At 39.0% G+C, this 13,992-nt stretch overlaps 3 pseudogenes; 1 reads left to right on the top strand and 2 right to left on the bottom strand.

Annotated features, from left to right (window-relative positions):
- Positions 1-4,025: 4,025 nt before the first annotated feature.
- Positions 4,026-4,144, bottom strand: LOC134930253 (5S ribosomal RNA; annotated as a pseudogene).
- Positions 4,145-12,297: 8,153 nt separating this feature from the next.
- LOC134930487 (5S ribosomal RNA) lies at positions 12,298-12,416 on the bottom strand (annotated as a pseudogene).
- Positions 12,417-13,437: 1,021 nt separating this feature from the next.
- LOC134930191 (5S ribosomal RNA) lies at positions 13,438-13,556 on the top strand (annotated as a pseudogene).
- Positions 13,557-13,992: the final 436 nt, after the last annotated feature.

Here is a 13,992-nt window from a genome sequence, read left to right as displayed (position 1 = left end):
TCATCTTTTTTTTTAATTAAGTGAAAAACAACCATGACAGAGCAATTACAGTGAAATTTATATTTCTTTCATCAATACCCCTAAATATTAGGGAAGATCTCTCCCAGTATGTGACTTAACAAACATCTAATAGCAAATACTATACATATTGTACCACATTTGTGAAATACCTTTTCTTTTCATACACCTTTTGACATTTTATATTAGATTAACTTTATATTTATTTTACTTATATGTGCATTCAAAATTATTAATTTATCTACTATTTCAATTAGAAAAGAGGGATTCTTTATACAAGTATACCACAATCCCAATTTATTTTATCCAACCATTGGGGAACCCCTTTCAAATATTTCCACAACATCTTCCCCTAATTTTCCAAGTCTCGAATGTCTTCATCTATCCCATTTATCACTAAAAGTCCTCATATCATTCCGAGATGCAAACATAAACCTCTCATGCCTTATTGTTTCATTTACCAGAGTCCTCCACTTAACTAATTCTGGGGGGTTGCTTGAGAACCAGCCACGTGCTATAAATACTTTAGCCAGTGTAGACTCATTATAGATCTATAAATCATATAGGAATGCGTCTCCACCACACTAATACAATACAAACATATTTGAGGATTCTACCTTTTACGCTACCCCTTCCCCCTCCCTCCACCCCACCTTATCCTTTACCCCACCAATATTATTTTATCATCTTTTTTTTTAATTAAGTGAAAAACAACCATGACAGAGCAATTACAGTGAAATATATATTTCTTTCATTAATACCCCTAAATATTAGGGAAGATCTCTCCCAGTATGTGACTTAACAAACATCTAATTGCAAATACTATACCAGCCACGTGCTATAAATAACTTAGCCAGTGTAGACTCATTATAGAGCTATAAATCACATAGGAATGCTTCTCCACCACACCAATATAATACAAACATATGTGAGGATTTAGACTCGGTAATGTTGAAACCATATGTAATATGTCCCTCTATATAAGTTCCCAAAATGAGTAAACCAATGGGCATTCCCATAGCAGATGCCAAAATCCTGCGTTTTCCGTTTGACATCTGGGACATAATGAGTTATCTCGTATACCTGCACGCTGAAGGGTCAGTGATGTAATAATAAACCCTATGTGTCACATAGAAATGCACCTGTTGGAATCTTACACATGCTGTAGCTTTATTGAACTCAGAACCTGTATCCATTGTTCATCTGGAATCCAGCCTATGTCCGACTCCCACTACACTTTTAGTTGCCCCATTAATTCTTGTGACAATCTGTCCTTCAGGACAGCATACACAGTAGACATTTGACCCCTAGTTCTCAATTTGGGAAATAGTGTTTTAATTGGAGAGGTCGATATTTCAGGTATATTCTGTGAGAACTGGGTCTGTACTGCATGACACATTTGCAAGTACCTAAAAAATACATTCCTTGATAGGTATCGTGAGTTTCACTGTAACAGCTTGTAAGAATCAGTGCTGCTAATAGAACCTTTATTCCCATAGAGACTCAGCACCTGAATCGGGCATTCATCTTATTACTACTACAACAATGATGAAGGATTGTTGATATTACTATGGTAACAAACAGGTTAAATGCTTGGTGGACAAGCTGCGGTATGTAATTTCTGGAAATGATAAAGATGGACTGGGAACGAAGGCTGCATCACTTATGGTTGTGAAACCAGAAGTTTGGAACTGGATGCTCGGGGCAATGCTATTCCGTCAACCAAAGAGACAGACTGCGAAGATGAACATTGCGTCACTTCTGGTCGAGAAACCGGAAATAGATGGAGGATGTTTCATTAGCACTTGAACTGAGAAACACATTTAGTGGTTTAGTTTACACTGTGTAATGGCTGAGTAATTATACCATCTGCACCTGGATCCCATAATGCAAAGCATTTAGGTATACAGTATATTGTAGGCACACTGGAACTCCCCCACACCTTGAAAACAATCTTTTTGTAAAAAGATGCATTGGTGGAGGCAGTGCAGTATCTGGACCGAAGGAAAGCTAAGCGGAAAGGAGAGCATTCTGAATGGGGCCCCATTTTATAGAACATCTCATGAGACTTTGAGTAGGAATGCTTCTATATCTCTGTCTTTTTAATTGTAATTTGTATATTTGTAATTTTGGATTAAAATTAAAAAGAATTGTGAACTTTTTCTCTGGCTAACAAGTTCCATATATTCATTGGGTGTAATAAACAAGGTAGCCATATCTAGACAGGAGGAGGGGAGAAAGCAGTTCCAGGATAATAAAGACCCACCTAATGTGTCTGCTTTAACTCATAACTTTGTGAGTCCACTGCTAAGGGGGCATCCCAACAACATCTATACTAAGGAGCATCCCAACAACATCTATACATGGTGATGGGGATACAGTACATATGGACAGACGCACGTTTCTCTGTTGATGAACCTTTATTACACTTGAAACTTATGAGTACACTGGTTTATGGCATCCCTATGAATTTATCACTATTCTAGTGGTGCTTTTACCACAATATATTATTCTGCACATTGCATAATACCCAAAGATTTAAACTGTATTACATGAGGATCATTGTGTTTTCTCATTTGTTTTGCATATACCTGTATCCAGGGTGAGACTGGGACTTAAAATAGGCCCTGACATTTACAGCAAACAGGTCCACCTTGACATTAACATCTGGCTCATGGATTAGACTCCTCACCTTATTATTCCTGACTCCTCCTTCTTAGTCAATGCTCAAATATAATTAATATTAGAGCAACATACAAGTATACATCTTTATCTATTATTGTGTGTATTAAAATACACACAATGGTGCTCATCCTGCAGGATATTATTCAAACATGTGCCATAGTAAGACATTTGGTATTTGGTTAATTCTGTTAGGTAAAGCTGGTACCTTCTGGAGTCCAGTGTGTTAAAACAGTTGCTGTTTTGAGAGGGATATTTATAATGGTATGCAATATGTGTATACAGAATTGCCAGATGGCCAGTACGGCTCTGCCTGCATCTTCCTACTGTACATTATTAAGTGAGGGAAAGAAAACTTTAATCAGTAAGGGAAGTTTAGCTTTTGAGCTTTCTTCAGTTTGAACACACCCCGCAATAACCTAAAACTCTCTACACATATTACATCTGCCCCACCTGCAGTGTAACATGGTTTTGACCTTGTGTGCTTTTTTTGCTTTGCTAACAAACCTGAATTGGACCTATGATTGTTGGAGTTTTCATATATCTTTTATTGGGACTGTGTTTTCTGATGAGTATGAGCATCTTTCAACAGTAATTTGTCTTTAGAGGGGTTTGGCACAAGGGCAAGAAGACTGTTTGGTCTATCTGGGGCACACTTCAAATATCATATGGTATGATAATGGTAGATAAAGATGCTATATTAAAACTTAACTTTTAGTAATAAACATTTAAGACATCAGGACGACCATGAAACTTATAAGATTAAAAAGTTATTAAATTAGTTACTCAAAGAGTTCCTTTCTGTGATAAATTTACCTTGGGTGAAATATCAAATTAGTATATATTTTTTTCACCTGTTTGATATATTTTATCGAATGAAGGAACAAATTTGAAGTAGGTAAAAGGTAAATTATGACATTGATCAGAGCGAAAAATTTCTGTTGTACTCTTCTCATACCCTTTGGATCAATAAACAGTATATTGTTATCATAAATTAAGAGAGCATAGAGCATTGGCCAGGCTGTATTACTCTAAAACACCAACAGCTAAAACTAGTTTGATGGCTAAATCTTAATTGAATATAGTGACCAAATTGGTCTTGAATATAAGTGCATATGCAATGTAGCACCAGTTTGAAGGGGGGTATATCTGAGTTTACAGGAAAAGAATAATAAAAGTAAGTTATAGACACCAGTCACTTCTGCTTTTGATCATCTGTTGCCATCGAATGATCAAGGAGAGCGTGTATGCAGCAAACTATCTGGTATTGAAGTAAAGCACACTTCTGCATTCCAAGCTAAGTGCAGCAGTTCAACTGATTCATATTTCTACAGTACCTGGTATTCTCATAAGGTCCCCTTTTCCAGTACTGACCAAGCCCAACACTGCTTGGCTTCTAAGATCAGATGAGATTGGGCATATTCCTTGTGGTATGACTGTAGATAGTGGATAAATGTTACTGCTAATCGCCTAGAATTACCCATTTGTTAAATGAGAGAGTGTATAGAAATGGTATGAGTCACGGAATGTGATCAAGGAAAAGGTAGGAAGTTAAAGGCTATAAGTGGGAAAGAAGAGAAGTAATGCAATTCTGCTGTCCAACAGGGAGCCTCTGTTGCTTATATCAGCATTGCAGAATGCAGCTCCAAATGTGGACAAGAAAGTGTTTGGAACAGGAAATGAAAGTGGAGTTTCTGTTTAAAGAAATGTGTGGGGGATTGTTTCCATTTCAGGTGAACAAGCTCTTGTGAACAAGGTCTCCGAGCAAAACATGCGTCACTTCTGGTCCGGTTCTTTTGGTTTCATGGAGACAGAGCCCAAGCGGCTGACTTCTTCCCCAGTGCACTTGCAATGCACAATACACAGCTCTGTGGCTAGTCACTGCTCCAGGATTCCCAGCCTGGTGCCTTACACCTGACAACACTAACAACAGAGCTTCTGTAAAGGCTGCCCCGTCGATGCTGCCCGTCTGACAGGAAAAGCGGAGGGCTAACTCCAACTTAGTGCCTGGCATCACTACTCCTCCTTCCTCTCCAGTGTATAAAAAGCTGATAGCACCGCAAACATTTTCCTGCTCACCTCAGGTTAGTCGCTCTCCTGACTCCCCGCTGACTTATGCGGACCTGACTGATGGCTCCATTACTCTCCAAGGCTGTAGCTGACTTAACGCTGCAGCATCTCTCACATAGAGTTTTCACAAATGAGAACAGATTTGGGGGACTTTGCCATGATATGGCTGATATGCAAGGATGTATTAAAAGCCTTGAAAAAGACAATTACCATCTCTGGATGAAACTAGATGACACAGAAAATAGATCCATGAGAAATAATATTAGTCTGGCAGGATTAGCAGACACTGTTAAAGGGGATGAGCTTACTCATTTTGTCAGAGCTGGCCCTAACCAATATGATGCCCTAAGCAAGTTTTTGGCTGGTGCCCCCTAGCACCACCTCTAGTTCCACCTCTCACCCTACACCCCTTTCCCAGCACCATCATCCCTCACCCATAGCAGTCATCATTTTGGTACTCCTCTCCCCTATATTTTAAATAGAAATAGTGTGCACATTCGGCAAACAGCCCAAAAAGGGGCATGTTTTTGCTAGGAAGGGGCATGGCCACACAATAATACCCCCAATTCAAATTAGGCTACACAGTAGTACAACTTTATTCACATTTTATCATGCGATAGTGTCCCTTATTCACATTACATCACACAGTAGTACCACTTTACCTTATATACGTTACTCCTCACAGTAGTGCCCCTTATTAACATAACATCACACTGAATTTCTCCTTATTCACATTACACCACACCGTATTGCTCTTTATTCACAGTAGACAACACAGAAGTACCCTTTCTATATGCTATGCCACATGATAGAACACCTTATAGTCATAATGCCACACATAAGTAATGCATTTATACACATAATACCACACAGTAATGCCCCTTACACAAATGAAACACATTATTAATGTCTTTATAAACATAATGCACCTTACACATTATGCCAACCTTTATTAATGCCCTTATACACATAATGTCACTTACACATATGCCGCACATTATTAATGCTTATACACATAATAACACACAATCTCCCTTACACATATGCCGAACATTATTAATGCATTTATACATGACACACATAATGCCCCTTACACATATGCCAACCACTATTGCACAACCATTCACCTGTGCACAGCACTCACATGGCCGCTAATACTGTGAACTCTGCCTGTGCTTGGATACAGATGTGTCCTCATACATCTTTCCTCAATATGTCATTCAGCAGGAGATGCCTTTTTGCCAAAAATGCATCTTATTTGCACTGCTATATGGCTAGGATGCACCAGCAGCTTCTACTGATTAAAATTATATGCATAGGAATACACTATAACATATCATTTCGTATGCAGATAGTTACAGTCACACACAGAATATAAGCATGCTGCATATCATTTTAATCAGCAGAAGCTGCTTGTGCCCCTAGGCATTCCAAATGCCCTAGGTATTTGCTTAGTTTGCCTATGCCTAGGGCCGGCTCTGCATTTTGTGCAGACCACCCTGCCTACATTACTTGGCATCACAGAATCCTGCAAAGATCTAGTTATTGAGAGTGGGACCCCCTCCACGCTCCCCAAATGGCCGCCCCGTGTCACCCTATTTAGGTGTCCAAATTACCTCCACAAAGTTGCTTTTTGGACAGCATTTTGGAGACTCCATTCCGTACAATGGGAGAACAACGGCTTACTTATATTCCAGGACTTTTCAGCTGAACTTACAAGGGCACGGAAAGCTTTTAACCCCATTTGCATGAAGTTAGTGATAGCTAAACACAGATTCGCAGATTACCTAGCCAAACTCCATATTTATGATGGTGACAAACACATAGATTTCACTACTCCTGAGGATGCTGCCGCATACCTCCGAGAAGACTCCACAGATGACCATGCCGACATCACTGATGATTTGATTGCTGCAGAATCCTGAAGCTCTTTTTGACTGCCTCTCTCTTTAGTATTTACTTATTCTTCAAATTGTTAGTATTTTATCTTTTCATTTGTTTCTGATATATCCTGTTTGAATTCTGATCTCATCATGTCTTGATATTGGGTAATCTGCCTAGTATTACTTCATGTCTTTTACTTTTTTACAGGGCCTTATAACATATTATAACATATTTTCTGACAATGTGTTTATGCAATTGCTTTTTATATTTGTATGTGTTTTTTCAAGAACTGTTTGTTCTCCGACCCAGTCATATAATGATATATGTTGTGGATACCCTCTGACAATATTCATGGTGGCTCTCTTATGTTATATTCATCTAGATATTATAGATGCCACAGCTGGGCTTTGCCTGGAATATTGCACCTGTTCATTATTTGTGTTGTGCTCTCACTATGTTATACTTATATCCTGGAAGTTTATTTGAATTTCAAACCATTTTCATACTTTACTATGTGTATTTAGATTGCTCCTATGCCCCTCCCTCTACTTTCCCCAACTCCAATTTACAATGACTGATCTGTATTGTCAATATCTATAGCACTCAATTCTTGCTTTATACCCCTTCCTGGTATGTAAATGGCTGTAGCTTAAAATTGGTACATTGAACGTTGGTGGTATTAATTCTCCAGAAAAATATCACAAAATCTTTATGTATTTAACTAAATCGAACATTAGCATAGCTTTTTTGCAGGACCCAACCAGAATCCCCTGAAACTGCAGATGTCACACTGGTCCTTGATAGCGGCTGCACCTTTTAATTCCCAATCTAGAGGAGTGGTTGTATTAGCGAAACTTAACCTTAATATTCAAGTACTCTCTTTTGAAGCCGACCCTAATAGTCGTTATCTTATTGTTAAATTATCTATTAAGAAACTTACCTTCATTTTTTGCAATATTTACACCCCGAATATATATAACAGAGCTTTTTTCCTGAATTTATTGACTAAGCAGATTCCTTTCAGTAGCGATAACCTCATTATTTGTGGCAATTTCAATTTAGTGTCATCTCCCTACTTAGATTGTTCCTGTCCTCCCAATACATTCCACCACCTGCCCAAATTTGGTGTTCTACATTTTTCAAAAGCCTTCAATTAATTTACATCTGGCGTGCTCTCCAGCCCATTGATAGGGAATTCTCTTGCCACTCCGCAGCACATGACACATTCTCAAGAATCGATTATATGTTTATTTCACAGCACTTATTCCCCACAGAAATAGAGTCTGTCATTGAACCTATCCTTATTTCTGGCCATGCCCTACTCTGGTTCTCCTTCACCCAGATTGCTCTACGACCTGCCTTTAAAAATAAATACACCCAATCATACATAGAAATGCAACAATCCCTCTCTGAAGCCTATCAATCCTTCAAAACCCACTCTCGTCATCAAATAAAACTACTTAATTACAATTTAATGAATTCCTTTCTACATAAATATAGTGGAAAAAGGGGGGGGGGGGAGGGCTGGACTGCACATCCCACTACCAAAGATACCAAGAGGTGCTATCATGCTGATGCTTCTAATACTATGGTGGAGGAAGAGAGATGCAGATGCACACTCTTAGCACTAAGAACACTGATAGTAAAAAATAATGTAAATAAACCCTCACAATTAACATGGAGTATAATTGAAGTTCTTAACACACATTTGCGCAAATATGGTATCTTTGGTAGTGGGATGTGCAGTCCAGCCCCCCCCCCCCCTTTTTTTCCACTATATTTGTGTATATATTGTACACTGGAAGGCAAGGCCTCCTTCCTCTGGTATTGGCACTCCTCCAATTCACCCTCATATGTTTTGATTAGCTGGGTTCCTCCATTTCAGATCACACATTGATAAGGCCTTATTTAGAGGTAAGTCCTGAATAAATTTATAGAATGTAATAGTATTAGGAATGTTAGGGACCCATGTGATGAAGTCACCTGGCTGCGGTACATGGGCCCGCATATTTGCGCAAATGTGTGCTAAGAACTTCAATTATACTCCATGTTAATTGTGAGAGTTTATTTAAATAATTTTTACTATCAGTGTTCTTAGTGCTAAGAGTGTGCATCTGCATCTCTCTTCCTCCAGCATAGTATTAGAAGCATCAGCATGATAGCACCTCTTGGTATCTTTGGTAGTGGGATATGCAGTCCAGGCCCCCACTTTTGTAAACTCTGACAGTTCGACAATGCTATGTGCGGCAGCGGTATGCTGCAGCGGGTGAATGGTCACCTAAGTGCAACCTGCTGCAGCGTAGTCTGCTGTATATACATTTTAGTAGGTAGCACTGGACAGTCAGTCTGTTCCCCTGTGTGCTCTGCCCCCCCCCCCCCCTCCCTGCTCTTTTGCATTGTGAGATGGTACTTTGTAGTTAGAGGAGCCATCTGCTGCTGCTCACCACTAGGGATATTTAATGTAAGTTACAGCATAGTTGCTGAGGGGTGCTAAGAGAGATGCACACACACACACACACACACACACACACACACACACACACACACACACACTCATGACTGACACTACACCCTGATCTTACACACATACACACACAGACACATACATTGACACTTCACTATGCTGTTATACACACACACTGACATTACATCCCCTACTCTTACACACATACATTGGGTACTGCCTGGCATAATGTGTATCAGAAGTTCTACCTGGCATGTGGGCTCTATCTGGCATGTGGGCTTTACCTGGCATAAGGTATATCAAGGGCTCTGCCTGACATAATGTGTATCAGTCACTCTACCTGACCTAATGTGGGCTTTACCTGGCATAATGTGTATTAGGCTTTCTACCTGGCATAATGTGGGCTCTACCTTGGATAATGTGTATCAGGGGCTTTGCCTGTGATAATGTGTATCAGGGGCTCTATCTAGCAAAATATAGTCTCTACTTTGCATAATATGTATTAGGGACTCTACCTGGCCTAATGGGTATAAGGGGTTCTACCTTGCATAATATGTATGAGGGGTTCTACCTTGCATAATATGTATTAGGGGCTCTACCTGGCATAATGTGTATCAGGGGCTCTACCTGGCATATTATGTATCAGGGGCTCTACCTGGCATGTGTATCAGGGGCTCTTCCTGGCATAATATGTATCAGGGGCTCAACTGTGGTTTAATGTGTATAAGAGGCTCTGCCATAGTGTGATGTTTATAAGGGTACTACTCTGCCTTGTAATGTGAATTGGTACGATTCTGTGGCCATGCCCCTATATTGTTGGAGAGTGCCTTTGGCCCGCACTGTCTCTATTTTAAATATGGTGGGAGAGTGGGCACCAATTTCTCGTTATGGCATTGTGTATTTTGGTGGATCTAGTTAGTTTATTAGTGCCCACACTGTACTTTCCTTATTCATTATAACTTGTGTTTAATTTAAAAATATTGTTATCCATGTCAAGAAAATAATCTGTACAGGATGTATTTTTTAATGAAAAACAAAAACTAAAAAAAATGTATACCTAAAAATGTGACCAATGTCAACAATTCAAAATGCTGAATGTATCATATTTTTCATTTTAGGAATGCATACCAGCTACTTCCTCACCCTCCTGGGTTAGTTACTAATGTTTAGCAGGGCTTCGTTTGAGGTGGTGTGGTGGTGGAAAATAAGAAGGCACCAGTAATGTAAAAGATTTACCTAACTATTGCTTGGACTTGTGGGAGTAAACCTTTAATAATAATAATAATAATAATAATAATAAAAATAGACTGTTCAAGCACTTCCACATTTTCCACATCCTCATCTCCACGCTCCTCCAATACACTTTCTATCTCTTCCTCCCCCACAATATCCTGTCTCTGAATCCACCTATTTACCATGCTACTGCACACAATAAACAAACAATAGATAACACTAAAAAACAAACACAGAAAAAACAGACATTATTACTACTTACATACCACTCATACACAAAGAGCACAGGAAAGACAGACAGAAATGACAAGGGATAAAAAAAAATGCATACAAAATATCATAATCAATACATTTTACCAAAGTCAGCGTACTCGGGTATATTCAATTGAAGTCGAAAACTGCCGTCTGTCGAAAAAGACGGCAGTTTTCGACTTTTTAATATTTTGCTAAATTTTTCGACTTGTCGAAAAGCATGTAATTCTGCGACATAGCTGCCGATCCACATGCTGATGTCGAAAACAGGGCCAAATTCGACAGGTTTTGGCCCCCTTTTTGATCATCTCAGTATCTCAGTCCGACATCAAAATGATGTCGGACTGAGATGCAGACCCAGAGGAGGCGAGGGAGGGGGAGCCGCAGGGAGACGGGGGGGGGGGGGGGGGACAGCCGGTGGGCATACAGAGAGATCAGCGCTACAGTAATCCTGCAGCTGGATATCACTCACCCGCCCGACCTCACGGCAGCTTCCACCCAGCTCCAGCACGCTGCTGGAGCCGGGTGGAAGCTGCCATGAGGTCAGTGGGCTGAGTGACATCCTGCTGAAGCGCTACTCCATAGCGCTGATCTCTCTGTATGCCCGCCGGCTGTCCCCCCGCGGCTCGCCCCCTTTTCCTCCTCTGCATCCCATCTAAATTCGACTTGAAAAAGTCAAATTTTAGATGGGATTGAATCAGGGTTGTCGGATCCATTCCGACAAATACATGTTGGAATGGATCGACTTTAATTGAATATACCCCAGTATTTAATTATCAAACTCACCATTTGAAAAATCTCGCTATCCTCTCTCCTAGCCACCAACTCCTTGCTCCTCATAAGCCGTTTGTAACTCCCCGTCTGTTACACTTGGAGAGTTGCTACGCAGGCTTGCCAGAAACTGGTATCCATTACACTTACCCCTATGTGTTTTTAACACATATTAAAGTTTGTAGTTTTATAAAAAGGTATCAGCTACAGTAGATACTTTTCTATTTTCCCTGCATATAGCCTGTATGAAATGGATACAATATATACAGAACTTTGTAGATTATGCATATGTTCATGTATGGGGGTATACCGCACAGGAAAATAATGAAATATAGAGTAGATAGTATAGGTACCAAAATACAATGCTAGAGATGGAAAATGTAGTGTTTCCTGATCAATCTTGGATTTTTGGGATGCACCCTGAGTCAGTAATGATACATATGACAAAGAAAGGAGAAAAGAAGACTCTTTTGTGGGTGCACTCTTAAATGGTCTTAAAGTATGAAGATAAGATAATTGGTAAAATCATTGAATTTTTATTGGTATTACAAATAAAACAAGTAGTAGTTGAATATACAAGTGAAAAATAGAAAGAGGAAAAACAAGGGGGGGGGGAGAAAGGGAAAAACTGGAACCAATGATACTAATATTGATATTGGATAATGGTTCCAAGCTGTCTGGGTTTGATCAAAATTCAATTATACAATGAATCTACAGACGAGTCTCAACTATAAGCCTATGAAAAAGAGAATATTCTTTGATTTATTCAAATATTTTGATACTCTGTTCCTCAATGAAGGTTTATGATTAAAGACTGAATGGAAACAGTACAGGTTATCATGCCAATAGTGTTGAATGCGATAGAATGAAAAAAAGATGAAACTGCTTTCAGTTTTAGACACTGAGCATGAGCGTCCGAGAAGTTTCTACTAAACTGAGTATTCCTCAAGAGTCTCCCACTCGAGTACTGACTCAGCCCAACACTGATGAGCTTCCAAGATCGGATGGGTTCGGACATTTCCAGTGTGGTATGATAGTAGAAACGGTAACCATTAATCTTTTGCTCTGGGATCACTGAGGAGAATTCACGAAATTCAACAGATTAGATGTAATAAGAATTTTGACAGTGCTGAGTCAAAGAAGGGAAACAAGTTATTGTAGTGGATCTGATGCCAATGTTAGACAGGGGTATAATACCTGTGAATCAATGGTGAGAGTCCTGAAAAATAGTTTAGTAAAGAAGAAATGTGGAAAAAAGTGCTAACGAGAGAAAGGCTCAAAAGGCTCAAAGCGGGTAATATCTGTTCACAGAGTTACCCGCTTATTGTGCCTAATACACACAGTGGAATCGCTGCTGCTATTGTCTCTATTGTGTAGCATTCAATTAATCCTGACATATTTTATCACAGCAGTAGGCTTGAAGGACGTATTTATTGTTATTAGCCATTTATTCTATCTTTCACGGCATTTGTACATTCAGTACACCCATTCTAGCCACAGTATTTATTCCACGGCATTTATACATTCAGCACACCTATTCCAACCACAGTGTTGAATGTTTCTCTTTACCCATTTATACATGGCTACTTTTTAGTCATTGTAGAGCTACATTATATCAAGTTAAATACCTGCTCCTCTTGTGTATTGATAATCTGTACAGCTCTATGCATGCTTTAAAACAGCTGTCATATCTAAACTATTGATATTTTTTGAACTATTGTTATATCCGAAATATTGCAATATCTATATACTGCTATACCATTAACTATCTAATTGTTTTATCTCGTATACTGTATTGGATATATATTTAGAGACCTGCACCATTTTGAGCCTTTCTCTCGTTAGCACTTATTTCCACATTTCTTCTTTACTAAACTATTTTTCTGGACTCTCACCATTGGTTCAGGGGTATTATACCCCCATCTAACATTGGCAGCAGATCCACTACAATAACTTGTTTCCCTTCTTTGACTCAGCACTGTCAAAATTCTTATTACATCTAATCTGCTGAATTTTGTGAATTTTCATCAGTGATTCCAGAGCAAAAGATTAATGGTTACCGTTTCTACTATCATACCACACTGGAAATGCCCGAACCCATCCAATCTTGGAAGCTAATCAGTGTTGGGCTGAGTCAGTACTCGAGTGGGAGACTCTTGAGGAATACTCAGTTTAGTAGAAACTTCTCAGACGCTCATGCTCAGTATCTAACACTGAAAGCAGATTCATCTTTTTTTAATTCTATCTCTTTCAACACTATTGACAGGATAACCTATACTGTTTCCATTCAGTCTTTAATCATAAACCTTCATTGAGGCACAGAGTATCAAAATATTTGAATAATTCAAAGAATATTCTCTTTTTCATAGGCTTATAGTTGAGACTCGTCTGTAGATTCATTGTATAATTGAATTTTGATCAAACCCGGACAGCTTGGAACCATTATCCAATATCAATATTCGTATCATTGGATCCAGTTTTTCCCTTTCTCCCTCCTCCCCCCTTGTTTTTCCTCTTTCTCTTTTTCACTTGTATATTCAACTACTACTTGTTTTATTTGTAATACCAATAAAAATTAAATTATTTTACCAATTATCTTATCTTCATACTTTAAGACC

The sequence above is a fragment of the Pseudophryne corroboree genome, chromosome 5, assembly GCF_028390025.1.
Source record: "Pseudophryne corroboree isolate aPseCor3 chromosome 5, aPseCor3.hap2, whole genome shotgun sequence".
Lineage (NCBI taxonomy): Eukaryota > Metazoa > Chordata > Amphibia > Anura > Myobatrachidae > Pseudophryne > Pseudophryne corroboree.
This window is presented reverse-complemented; position numbering and strand designations above follow the sequence as displayed.